Raw genomic sequence first — 13,709 nt, 5'->3', positions numbered from 1 at the left:
CAATATATACATATTGAGTTAAGCAAATAGCAAAAATAAGCTTTTGGGTAGATAGAAAACAAATAATCAAGTAAAATCTGAAGTTGTATCAGAAGTAGTCTTTCTTTTTCTTTTTTTTTTTTAGAAGTAGTCTTTCTGAGATTCTTTTGGTCTTTCCCTTATGCCCATCACCTCATGCTGACAAGATGGCATCTTCAGGCCCAGATATCAGGCCTCCATTCAAGGTAGGAAAAAAAAGAGGGAGTCAGGGTAGATTCTCCAAATTGCAATTTATTTCTCAAGGAAGTACAAGACAAGAAGTTTGGGATATCAGTTATTTCACTTTAACAGTCTTTTTAATGGAGGCAGCTATAGAAAATGGGGTTGAGTTTGGGACCTTGGTGAGCCAAACTATGTCAGCCACACTGAATAAGAAGGGATAGTAACCTAAGAGAAAAGCAAAGATAAAAAATAATAACATAAATATATCTGTAAAAGAAAATAAAACCAGAGTTTTTTCGTTGTGTATAGTATCTCAAAGGTCACTGTTTATCACTAATTGACAGTCTGAAGAAGGAGATGATGAATAGAAGGAAGGGGACTGAGGAGGAACAAAACAGAGAGCAGATTGCCATCTATGATATCATGGCCTGTCTCAGACATCTGGAAAAGTGTTTTTTCTTCAAACCTCTTTTCCCCCAAAACTGGAATTCACTCCCAATAGGACCAAGGCCCTTAATTACCAAAAGGCAGAGGAATTCTTCCTCCCACTTCTAGATAAAATTGTTTCCTTGGTGTTATCAGTGTAATTGTTTAAGGACAAGATAAGAAGGAACTAGCAGTTGAGATGGAAGACAGGAGACCATTTGGGCAGACAGCTGGAGTTGACACCATTCTCCTTTGCATTGCCGAGAGACCACGGGATGTGTTTTGACTTCATTCACAAGTGAAAAGGTTGCAACTGACCATTGGATTTTACTTCTAATGGCTCTTTAGAAATCTATTTAGGAGGATATACACCCTACTGGCCACTCATACACAGGGGGTCCCAAAGATAGGACTATGTAATGTCACAATGAATAAACATGTCACATTAAATGTTACTTTCTTAACAGCACTTACTAAAACTGATTGTAAAAGAAAGTAGGTTGAAATGTCACCTGCCAAGAGGAAAATGATGTTGGATTGATGTTTGGAGGCTTTATGTTTATGATGTTTGGCCCCAGGCCCTGCTCAAATCCCTTCTCTGCCTCTACCTCCAAGTATTCTCCTTGACGTAGTGCCTTGGCTCTGTGACCTGATTCTGGCTAACCCAGGGAAGGACATAAAGGAGGCTTGGGGGATGAGGGGAGAAAAGAAGGTCTGCATCTGACTCAGGATGGATCTATTTGAAAACAAGTCACGTCAAGACTAAATGCATGGACAAAAGAAACTCACATCAAAGGTAGACTGTGAGAAGGTGGAGCCAGGACCCACTTGGGCTGCCTGTGGGGCATCAGCCTTGTGGCCAGCCACACATCCTGGCACTAGCAGTCTCTGTCACCATCCCTTTGAAAGAGTGGGTGTGGGTCATTTCCCAATAAGCCCTATTTTTCTTACCAAGTGATTAAATGAGGAGATGCCTTCTGGCCTCAGACAGTGGATTCCCTTTGAGTGAGAGAAGTTGGTCCTCCAGTGGGAATTCCAGGTGCCCTGCCATTCCATGGAGTCTGCTCGAAGGTGCTTTCTGGTGTCTGGGTCTGTCTGCTCCACCACGCTTCCTTTTCAGGCAGAGTTTGCTGCTGTTTTCCTATTAAATCCAAGGAACAGTCATTCCTTTCCACAAACACCCCCTTCAAATCAGGGAGAGGAGACATTTACAGCCCTGGTGAGAGGAGCAAGACACTGGAACAAGATAGACCTGATTTTAAAGCCTAATTTTTGAGAGTTTCTTCATCCTTGAGGTGATGTCTGCCCACCCTGAGGTGTTACTATGAAGACTAGAGATAATCCACGTAGTGTTCTCAGCATGGTGCCCTCTAAGGACCAGGTGCTTAGTAAGTCAAACCCATGTACTCTGATGCCTGTTTTACTGGGGTATACTCTTTACTGTTACCTCACCAGCTTCGTGTGGGTGCACACACATATACCTGAATGTTTAAGTCCCATTGGGTAGACAAGTTAGGGAAGTACTGTGTATATACCAGCTATGTTGATCCCGAGGTGCGGCCGGGTTTTATGCTACAGAAAATGGAGTATGGATGAAAATGTTGTTCTAAACCATACTAAAGGCTGTCTGGCCCCATGTAAAATACTCATTTGTTTCATCATAGGGGAGAGAATAATGAACTAGGGAGTCTGGTTTTTCGGACTTGCTTCCACCAACACCATGTATTATCTTTATGTCAAGAACATACAATACAGGGACACCTGGCTGACTCAGCAGTTGAGCACCTGCCTTCAGCTCAGGGCTGAAGTCCTGGAGTCCCAGGATCGAGTCCCATATCGGGCTCCCTGCATGGAGCCTGCTTCTCCCTCTGCCTGTGTCTCTGTTTCTGTCTCTCTCTGTGTGTCTCTCATAAATAAATAAATGAAATCTTAAAAAAAAAAAAAAGAACATACAGTACAGTGGGCATCAACTGAAGACTGCATGTATCACCTCACCTGAGGGGAATGGTGTCTGAACACACAGGGCCTTTCCCCACCCCTCTGGTCCTCTTCCGAGGGGAAAAAGAAAAAGTCCCTAATGTGTGGTATTAAGAGAAATAACCACAGCTCCATGCCCCACCTCCATTACTGGGCACATTACTTATTGATCCTGCATTTGTGGAGCTGACAGGGGAGCACTTTGCCTCTTCCTGATAGGTACATGGTTCAGATAATTTCACCTAGGAAAAGGACAGAGGTCAGTGAGGACATTTTAAGGAGCCCATGTTGTCACAGTCACACCACATTTCTGCAATTCAGCCTTAGGATAGTAAGACTGATGTTTTGATCTCCAGCTGCGTGATCCTTGCAGCTATCTTTCAAGGGGTTCCAGATACTGACAATCACAGAGGGTGTTATATAATGGGCCCCCTAAGCCCCCAAAATAGACATTTCCATTTCCATCTCAATATATGAAAGATCTGAAGCACGGTGAAGTTAAGTAACTTGCCCAGGGTTGTCAAAACAGCAGGTGGCGAAGGTGAAGTTGAACCCAGGTCCCTTTGACTTAAAGCATGTGGTCTATCCTCCATGCTATGCTGTCACTCCAGAAAGCAAATGTTCATCCTTGAGTTAACTTCAACCACCAATTTTCACAGCACAGTCTGGGGAACTTTTCCCTCTTACTCTCAATTTTCACATCAGCAGAATCAAGAGCTTGGACAAAACACCAAGAAAGTTCCTCCAGATCAAGGATTTTTCTTCAGTTCATAACAATCATCCCTCCATATCTTCAGTGCTACAACTCCACAGGTTGTAAACCTCTGAAAACAGGGGCTCCTGTGTGGCTTTGTTAGTTAACCATCTGCCTTTGGCTCAGGTCATGATCCCAGGGTCCTGGGATGGAGCCCCACATTGGGCTCCCTGCTCAGCAGGGAGTCTGCTTCTCCCCCTGCCCCTTTGCCTCCCCATGCTCTCTCTCTCTCTCTCTCTCTCTCTCTCTCTCTCTCAAATACATAAATAAAATCTTTTTTAAAAAAAACAGAAGAAAGTAAGTTTTAGGGGATCCCTGGGTGGCTCGGTGGTCTGGCGCCTGCCTTTGGCCCGGGATGTGATCCTGGAGTCCCAAGATCGAGTCCTATGTCGGGCTCCCTGCATAGAGCCTGTTCCTCCATCTGCCTGTGTCTCTGCCTCTCTCTCTCTCTCTCTCTGTCTCTCATGAATAAATAAATAAAATCTTAAAAAAGTAAGTTTTATAAATTTCATTAGAGTGAAATGTATAAACTTATAAATCTATAGATTATTAAATTTAAAAAATGAAAATAAAAGCAAAGGCAGTCTGGTTAAAATGCCAGATGAAAACATGTAGTCAAATGCTCCTGGCGATCACCATTATCTCATCGGATTTTGAGACATCACAGGCACAAATCTGGAGCACCCCAAAACCAAACCAGAAATTGACTCACATATAAGAGGAATAACATGAGCTTTGGGGCCAAAATGCCTGGGTTTGAGTCTAAGCTACTACATTTATGATCTGTGCATGCTGAAGAAGTCATCTAACATTCCTGAGACTTAGATTGTCATCTGTAAATTAGGATTCTTACTATCTTCTTGATGGCCATGATACAAACTGTTTTGTGAAATGTCAAACTGCACACACATTAGTCATAGTGTCAAGAAGGTAGTATATTATTTTATAATTGATAGACCATAGTTTCCTATGAAAATTACCAGGGAATGTCATCTTAGACATGGTATCCTAGAGACTCAAACAAGCTTTGTGAAAAATCAACAACCTCAGCCAATCAGGGTTAAAGGCAAGTAGAAGCAAGGAGGCTGATCCCTGGAGTGACACTAACATAGACTCTCCTTGGGGTTGAGCTGTCAGCAGGGCAAGAGTAGACCCACAACCTCTCAGCATCTCACTAAAGCTCTCCATGCAATTGTTTAACACATATGTTTTCAATGTCATGCAACTTTGTGCTGTGATTTGAAAATTTTGCATGTGGCGAAGAGCTGAATTTAAAGATGGAATGTTGGGGTATTAGTCACTCCTCTTCCTTCTACTAACTTCAGCAGATGGGACATAGTTTTCCTAGTGGACTTCTTAGTGTCCTTTAGGAAGTGCACACCTCCTATATGACACCTACTTTCTCAAAGAGGGTTAATTATTTTCCCTGTGTCTATTGCAACTTGTATTCTCATATCTACAGTGGATTCTCATAAAGAGTTATTCTTTATAAAGTCACCACAAACACTAATCTGGTGAATACCAAACCATCACTTTTAGGGCCAAATAAGAGTTAATTTCCAACAAACCTCTCTGATCACCACATTTTGGTCAATTGATCAATATATAACCTTGTCTCATGTACGTTTCTATTTAAAGATACCTTCTCTAATATATTTTGTTGATTCGTTAACACTGAATTCATGGCCAAAATCACTGTAACTCATACTTGAACAAAGCTTTTCTAACATATATTTTCCCAAAAGGCACATCACAACCCAAGTGTTCTTATACTTGGTAATACTACACTGGACTTCAGCATTGAGGGCTATTTTAAGTAGAAAAATCACCACAAATGGCACAAAAATGTAAAAACCATGGCACTAAACAGCTGTGGAAACAACATTTGTTTGTAGTAGGAGAAGTGAAACAAGACAGAGCAACATCTTGTCCAACCTTAGCTGGCAATGTGTGTTAGGTGACTCAACATTTTCACTGCTCTCTACATATATGCAAATGATCTGGAAAGGGGCACGATTTGGGGACTACAAATAAATTTTAGCAAGTAGACTCATTTGCAAACATAGAATCCATAAATAATGAGGATTCACTGAAGCTCTTTACTGTAGGGCTGTTAGGAATTAAATCACCTAAACTAACTAAATGCCTAAAACCTCAAATATGACTATTTTGCAGAACTTTTTATACATCTGTACCTCTGTTCCAAACTTACTCCTTAGTGTTAGACACATTTCCATGTGCTTAACACAAAGGCAACTCAAGCTTGACAAATCCAAAGCTGAATTTATTCATTTTCTCCCTAAAACTTGTGTTTTCTCCTTTTATTTTGCAATTTGGACCTCTTCTCTCCAGGAAGCCTCAGTGTCCACAATCATGGAAGTTCTGGATGTCCAGCTTTAAGGAATATTATCAAAGCATTTTCCTCAACAAGGCAGCTCTCCTGCTTAAGAGGATTTGCTACCTCCTGTCAAGTGAAGTTTTTCCTGAGTAATAGTTCATACTTCCTGAATGCTTACTCAGAGGAATGTCCTCTTCTGAGAACTTTACTTCTATTTACTTGATTTTGACAAGAACCCTATGAGAGAGGTACAATTCTTATTTCCATTCTACAGATGAAAAAGTTGAGGCATAGAAAGCCTACTTCACCCAGAATCTTTCAGCAAGTAAGGAGAAGAGCCAGGATTTGAACCCTAGTAGTCCAACTGCAAAGAATGAACTATACTGTATTACACCACCTCTATTTTGTTAAATGTAAGCAATTTTGACAGTCATCTGCCTCAATGTTTTCAATGACTCTATATGGCTTGGAAAAAAAATAATACTCATCATCATCATAATGATGATGATAATAGCCCTGAACAGAAATTTAGGACTTTTCCTGCTCTCATGACAAATTTTCATTCCTGATTTAGCTTCCTTTATTCCACTCATGAATGTTGCCCTCCTAAGGCCAAAGATTGCTATCTTTTCTTCACTGCATATCTACCCTCCTCCCTTTGTGCTTTCATACATACAGTCCCTTCCACCTAGAAGGCTTACTCTTAAAAGGTGGAGAATCTAGTCCTGCCCATCTATGTGGAAAACACACCATAACATTATGCAGAGGAACCAAACACAGCAGGCAGAGGTCATGATGCTTGTTTAGTGGCAAAGGACATAAAAAGCTTTCTGCATGGGGATAAATTCTCAAAGAAGAAGGCATCACAGCATATTCCCAGTTGGAAGGACAGCATCCCACTGCCTAATAGGGAAGTTCATGGTATACATGGCACAAGGTTCTGCCATTGATACTGGGTGCTGGTTCAAAGGCAAGACTCATTTTCCCCCATCCTTCCTGTTACTGGACCCCAGGAAGTATGCCTGCCTGTAAGAAATGCAAATATACAAAGTAAAGTAACCCCAGTGTATCCCTGAATGTGTTCTGCAAAACTGGTTAGTTAGGGACCAAGTCTTGCCTATTCTTGGGTATTTGAACAATAGACAATTCTGGCATCCCTGAACTCTGCTTTCTCCATCTTCACTATCCTTTTATCTGGGTGGTTCTAGCTCCAAATTTGTTTGAAAGCCTTTTGACCCTATATCCAGTTCCCCCACAAAATATTTTAAAGACAATCTAATGCACTTGATTTTCCAACAGGACTTTCTTTGCCAAAAGACTCTGAGTCATAAACTTGAAGTCAGATGAGGATTTCCTTCATATAAACTCCAAAATAATGTTCCTTATAGTATATCCATATTTCATATGCGGGGAGCACAGCCATTTCCCGAGTGCTTCACAGGCACTGCACTAAGAAATATTTCAAATACACAATCTCATGTAAATCTCATATCAACACTAAGAGTATGGGAATTACATCTTCATTTCACAAACAAGGAAGCAGAGCCTTGAGGAAGGCAAAAACACATTCAAGTCCACATAGCTAGCAAAAGGCAGAGCCAGTAATTTTACCTATTACATTAAACAAAAATATTGAAGCAACTATTAGGTCCTAGGTACAGTTCTAGAATACTGAGAGTACAATGAGGGCAGAGTCAGGCAAGCTCTCTGCTATCATGGAAGAGACAAATATAGTCAAATAGCCATAAAATCCAATGTATAGTTGTAAACTGTGTTAAGTGAAGAAGGAAGCAGCATCATGAAATGTACAGCATTTGAGCCTCATCTCATCAGGGAGGTCAAAAGTCTCTTTCTTCAGGATCAGTTGATTCTACAGCAATCTGAGCAATGATTTGGGGCTAACTGGGGGAAGAGCAATGTGGTGGTAGTGGCAATGGAAGTGTATGGTTTTGAGAAATATTTAGGAGACAAAATCTTGGGATTTGTTGAGTGAATATCAGACTGTCAAGGATGACCCTAGAAATCTGAGTGATCTGGAAAGACTCTATTGCCATTCATTGAAAGCAAGACAGTGGAAGGAGCTTAGGTCAGAAGGCAGGAGATAAATCATGAGTTTGACTTAGGACATGATGAGCATAAGACACTTTTGAATCACCTGAGTGGAGAGATTGAGTGAAGAGTTGAAAAGGGATCCTTGACTGATATGAATGTGTAAGTCACCAACCTACGGATGATGAAATAGAAGCCATAAAGTTGTTTAAGGAAAGACTAAGGAAATTATCTAAGAAATTGTTTCTGATGGAATTTAATGAGCTCCAATTTGTAAGGGACAGGAAGAAGAATTTAGCCTGCAAAGAATACTGTATTATATCATTAAAAACAAGAGGAAGAGATTGTTTCAAAAACATAGAATTCTTCTGATGTCAAGTGTGATTATAGTTGAAAAATATCCTTTGGGTTTAGCAGTTTAGAAGCCATAGGTAATTTAGCAAGAGTCCTCTGATAGGTGATGATGGTCCAAGCCAGATGACAGTTATCTGATCAGGAAATTGGATCAGTGATTCTAGATGACTGGGTTGAGAAGTGTCCCCTGAAAGGGCTGCACTGGAGAAGACGTCCAATAACAATGGTCATGACCTTGGTCACTTCATTATTTTACTTTGCCCCCCATCCCTGTAAAATAATTTTGTATTGGTTGATTTTTCTTCCTCTCCCAATACTCGATAATAAACTATGTTCTTCATCATTTTGTGTAACCAAGCAATTGAATTTAGGCCACAGTCTGACACATAATAGAATCTCAATTATGTGTTGAAGGAAAGGCAGAAGGAAAGAAGGAAGGAAGAAAGGAAAAAAGACAAGACAAAGGGAAGGAGGAAAATTGAAGGGAGAAAGGGGGAAAGATTGAGGAGCCCAAATCTCTTTATCATGGAGGGTAAGGAAATGATGAGACAATGAATTGTCAGAAAGAAGCATCAAGGCACCTAACAGCATAAAATGCCTAATTTACACTCTCTGCATAATGACTTCCTCTCTCTACTGAGGGAAAAAAAAATCTTTTAGGGAAAAAATACCTCCCATTTAATGTTTTCATAAATAATTATTTTTATACTCATACCATATAAAGTAAATTCCACAGAATCAATTTAGAATAGGCCAGCATTTTAAAAATAACTTAAGGCAGTCGGAAAAAATTTTTCATCAAAGCCAAGTTCTTGAAAAGGTGCTAAGGTGATTTATGTCTATCACTGAAACATACCACTGTCATAAGGGTCCTGAAGGGATTGGTTTCTGCGCGATAAAGACAATTCTCTGCTCCTTCAGACTTTTTCCTGACATTTGTGTCCTGATCCCATTTGAGTAACAGATCATCATCTGTGTATCGGGAAGGCTGACTCACTCTGCAAAATCTTACTAGAGTGAGCTTGCCTCGTTTTGAACTTGCACTCTGTATTTCATTGTTTTAAAAAATGAGTCTTTCTACACAAACAATAGCACACCACAGCCAAGTTTCATTTTTGGCTCTGTCATTCTGAACCCAAACATCATACCTTTGTTTATGCAGGGCTTTTAAAATATCCTCATATTACCATGTTGACTTAGCTAAAATATAAATTACATTCCTTGTGTTTCAACAACACTTAAATCAGGAAAACATTGTCCAGTGGACAAAATTGTATTCACTGTTTGGCCAGATGATTTGGAGCAGATTAAAGTCATTTTAGGATGTTTCAGTGCCTAACTTCTAGAGAAGAAAAATTAGTCAAATTTATTGCCTTGGCAACTTTGTAAGAACTGGTGTGTTCAGGACAAATTCCCTTCAAGAGATTGATTTGCTAAGATGTCAATATATAGCTTGACATTTATTGATTGCCTAAGAAAAATGCAATGCAAATTACATATCCAGTTATTTTTGCTTTAAGGCAGTATGCAGTAAGCAGACACTTGGTTTAGTGAGGGGATTAAGGAGGAGCCAACCAGCCCACCTTAATAAGAACCTGTGAATTTCACGTTCTGCCTTGGACTGCTTTGCAAGCTGATCACAAGCTGATTCACAAACTGCTGTCAATATTCTTGGTCCTTCACTTCTCACACCTATCTGAGTTTCAGATATTAATCCCCTCAGATGTGGCAATGAAAATTCTTTAATCTTGACTTTCATTTTTCTCACCAGATCAGCAACTTATAGTGGATTCTCGGCTCAGTCAATTTTTGGCCACTCTGGAAAAATGTCAGCACCCAACAGCTCAGCCCAGGAACTTCCACCACAACCCCTACATCTTGAACCCACAACTGTCCAAACTGGAGTGAACAACCTTCCTACCAGACATTCTGAAATCCACACCTACTCCTTGATTGCCCATTCCTTCCAGACTTTTTATTGTCAAATACTTGTATTTGTTCACGTTAAATACTATTAATGGTGAGGCTCTTGCATAAAATTTTAAAAGCCCAAATTCAACTTTTTGATGATTGATGATGATGATAGCTAACATATTTTATGTGTTCTGGACACCCTGCAGAGACAGGAGGGCTCCCCCACCCAAAATGTGGTTTGGATGCCAAGACTGGTGATGCCATGCACAAACTAAGATGGTGCGAAAAGGTCCATCGTTTACATGATGAGACTTCCTAGGGAAATCAGAGCAAGCCACCTAAGTTGGTCTCAAAATGACTTGAGAGAGCAAGGAAAGAAGACTGGCTTGAGGTTTTTCTTGTGTCTAGGGCATAGGGCAAGGTGAGAATTTCAGGGTTTTTGTATAGTTTGATTTTCCATCAGTTCGGGAGAGTCACTCTGGTTTTCTTACCAATTCAGATGAATGGCAGAAAGGGGAAGAGGTAGAGGCAAAGCTTATATGCAGGCAAATATAAGAAACGGATTCAGACTCTTTATTATAATGTGGCAGGTCCTGTGCTAAGGACTTGTATGTTATCTCATTGTATTATTTCTTTAACTCCTTGAAGCAGCTAATTAGCCCTGTTTCACAGATGAGGAAGTCAATGCCCAGAGAGGGGCAGATGCTTTCTGAGGCCAAATAGCTAGATAGTGCAGAGCCAGGACTTTGACCTATGTCTGTCTGCTGGCAAAGTCCATGCATGACTTTGGCTTTGACCAGATAGCCTAATCCAGCCTGACAACTGGCAGGCAGGGTGATGAAACTCACAGCTGGGCACTCTCAGGCCATCAATTTATGTCCTTGTCAGTGTACACATTGGGTGTAGAAATCATGTTTTCAGCAATGAACCTGATGGGGTCCAGTCTAGCGCTGGGGCAGAGAGGTCACATGGCAGAGCAAAAAGGCATCAGGCATTGATTAAAATCAGAGAGGTCTTAGATTGAACCCCAGCTTCCTTATTTGGGGAGTTCAGGAAAGTTGTTTATCTTCTCTCAGCCTTAATATTCTTATCCATGAAATGCGGGCAATAATCCTTAGCTTTAAAGATTTTTATTAGGAACTTGGTAAATATCAACTATCTGGTGCCTAACAGATGCGTATTGAAGCAGCTGTCATTATTCATATATATGAACTTAAAATGTATTACTTTTTTAACTGAAGTATATTTAACATATGTTATATTAATTTCAGGTGTAAGCAACATATTGATTCAACAATTCTATGTATTGCTCAATGCTCACCACAAGAGGCATAGACAACACATATGTTATAACAATATTATTGACTATATTCCTTATGTTGTACTTTTAATCTCCGTGACTTATTTATCTTGTAACTGAAAGTTTCTATCCCTTAATGCTCTTTATCTATTTCACCTATCCTCCCGCCCACCTCCCCTCTCACAACCACCAGTTTGTTCTCTGTATTTAAGAGTCTGTTTGTAAATTGCTAATTAACATGGAGAATTTCAGAATGCCAAGGTATCTGTTATCCCATTCCTATGATCTCTGTTGAACATGTTACTTGGGTGTGCAGTAGATACTATGTATGCTACACATCAACTTAACCACTTTTTGTTTCCAGATGAGTGTTTATTGGCCAAATGATAGAAAAAAATGGCATCAGGTAGACACAAAATACACAAGTAAGCTCTCCATAGTCTTTTACTGAGTTGTGATCTATGCTCCTGCTGCTAAGGGAACCCTGAAAAGGGGTTTTCCTAATCTAATCTCATCTGTCCTAATCCAGTTATGGAAGAATACTAAAGTCTCAAATGATTTCTTCTCCCTCTTGTTTGATAACTCCTTGGGATAGATTTTGGGAGGCTGTCCCAATCCAATTTAAAAAGAGAAGGTTAAGGGGAACTTGGGTGACTCAGTAGGTTAAGCATCTGACTCGATTTCAGCTCAGCTCATGATCCTGAGGTCATCGTGTACAACCCCTCATTGGCTCTGCATTCAGCATGGGGTCTGCTTAGGATTCTCTCTCTTGTTCTGCTCCCCGCCCCTGCTCAAGCACACACACACTCTCTCTCTCTCTCTCTAAAATAAATTACTTAATTAAATAAAATAACAGAGAAGGATGCATTTTTCATTAATTTCATGCAAAACACAGTTAGATAGAATTCCAGGGAGAGGGATGCCTGGGTGGCTCAGCAGTCAAGTACCTGCCTTTGATCCAGGGCGTGATCCTGGAGTTCCAAATCAAGTCCCACGTCGGGCTCCCTGAGAGGAGCCTGCTTCTCCCTCTGCCTGTGTCTCTGCCTCTCTCTCTCTCTCTCTTTCTCTGTCTCTCATGAATAAATAAAGAAAATCTTTAGAAAAAAAAATTCCATGGAGAGATTTCATGTCAATGTCCAAAAATGAAGCTGGTTTCTCTTCAGAGTGATACGATACCCTGAAATGGGCCTCTAGTTTGGCAGTCTCCACATGTTTACAACATCCCCAATTTAGCTAGATTTCCTGAAGTAAAACTGAGCACTGGCGAGCCTAAACGACCCAGAGGGCCACTCTGTGGGGCAGAGAGAGCTCAAAACTAAGCCCTCTTGTGTCTGCTTATCTCCTGAGTGTGAGGCTGAAGATTATACCCACTAGTCATGGGAACATGGCTGAGTTTAAAGAACTGCCATAAAATGAGAATGATATTTTCTTATGCCTATGGATGCTGTGAGGACTAAGAGAGGTACAGGGAGAAAGGTGTCTGGCCAATTGCTTGCCACCTAATAAGTGTTTTGAGGAATGTCTCATTCAATTGCAAGTGACAGACATCTAATTCAAACCATGTTAATAAAAGGTGGAATTGATTTTGTGTGGTTTTCATAACCAAGCATCAGTCCAAGGGTGGGTTCTCTGGATGGCTTCAAGCCGGTCTGAGCTGATGAAGTCAGTATTCAAGGGAGGAGGCCAAGGTTGTGCCTTCCCTCCATCCCTCAGTTCTGTGTGACTCTTCTTGGCTTAATTTCAACAACATTCTCTTCACGTGGTTAATATGATGGCCACACACAGCGTAGGATGCACAGCCTCCCAGCTTACTAATGCTAATGGAAGGAGGACTTCTCTTTCTTAATACCCAGTACAAATCACAATGAAAACCCTGATTGTCCCCAATTGGCTTATATGTCTATCTCTGAACCAATCATTGTGACTAGGGAAACCTAGTACTCTGATTGGCCAGCATGGGACAGATTAACATGTCTGAATAGAAGGTAGGATATCCAGACCATAGAGTGGGGAAGAGTGGTTTCCAAAAGAAGGACTCACCTTGCCTAAAAGAGAGAATGAATGAACTACAAGCAAAAACAATAGACACAATCCCTTTTCCTGAATATGTGAATGAAGCTGCTAATTGAAAATGTATCCCTCCATACTCCAGCTCCCTAGTCACTTCAGACTCCATCTGGCAGAGTGAGTTAAAGCAAATGTATGGACCATGAGCCAATACCCACAGATCAAATATAATGCCCAATATAAGATTGCTGGTAGATTGTCTTGCAATTTTCCAAGCAGCTAAATACAATTTCTTCAGTGAATTGGATAAATATAAGAGCAAGTTGTATTTAGCCAGAGAAGTGATAGGGTGGCTTTTTTTTTTCTTTTTTTCAATATTTGAAAAGTCA

General features: G+C 40.5%; 1 long non-coding RNA gene across 1 annotated transcript; it reads right to left on the bottom strand.

Moving 5' to 3' along the window:
• Positions 1 to 254: 254 nt before the first annotated feature.
• Positions 255 to 13,084, bottom strand: LOC112654128 (uncharacterized). The gene is made up of 3 exons (XR_003132761.3): positions 12,261 to 13,084; positions 1,579 to 1,768; positions 255 to 426 (listed from the first exon to the last, which is right to left on the bottom strand). It is a non-coding gene; the product is annotated as an uncharacterized LOC112654128 (long non-coding RNA).
• Between the last annotated feature and the right edge of the window lie 625 nt (positions 13,085 to 13,709).

Source organism: Canis lupus, chromosome 3 (assembly GCF_003254725.2).
Source record: "Canis lupus dingo isolate Sandy chromosome 3, ASM325472v2, whole genome shotgun sequence".
Taxonomy (NCBI): Eukaryota; Metazoa; Chordata; class Mammalia; order Carnivora; family Canidae; genus Canis; species Canis lupus.
Note: the sequence above shows the minus strand (reverse complement) of the source record. Positions and strands in the feature narration are given on the sequence as shown.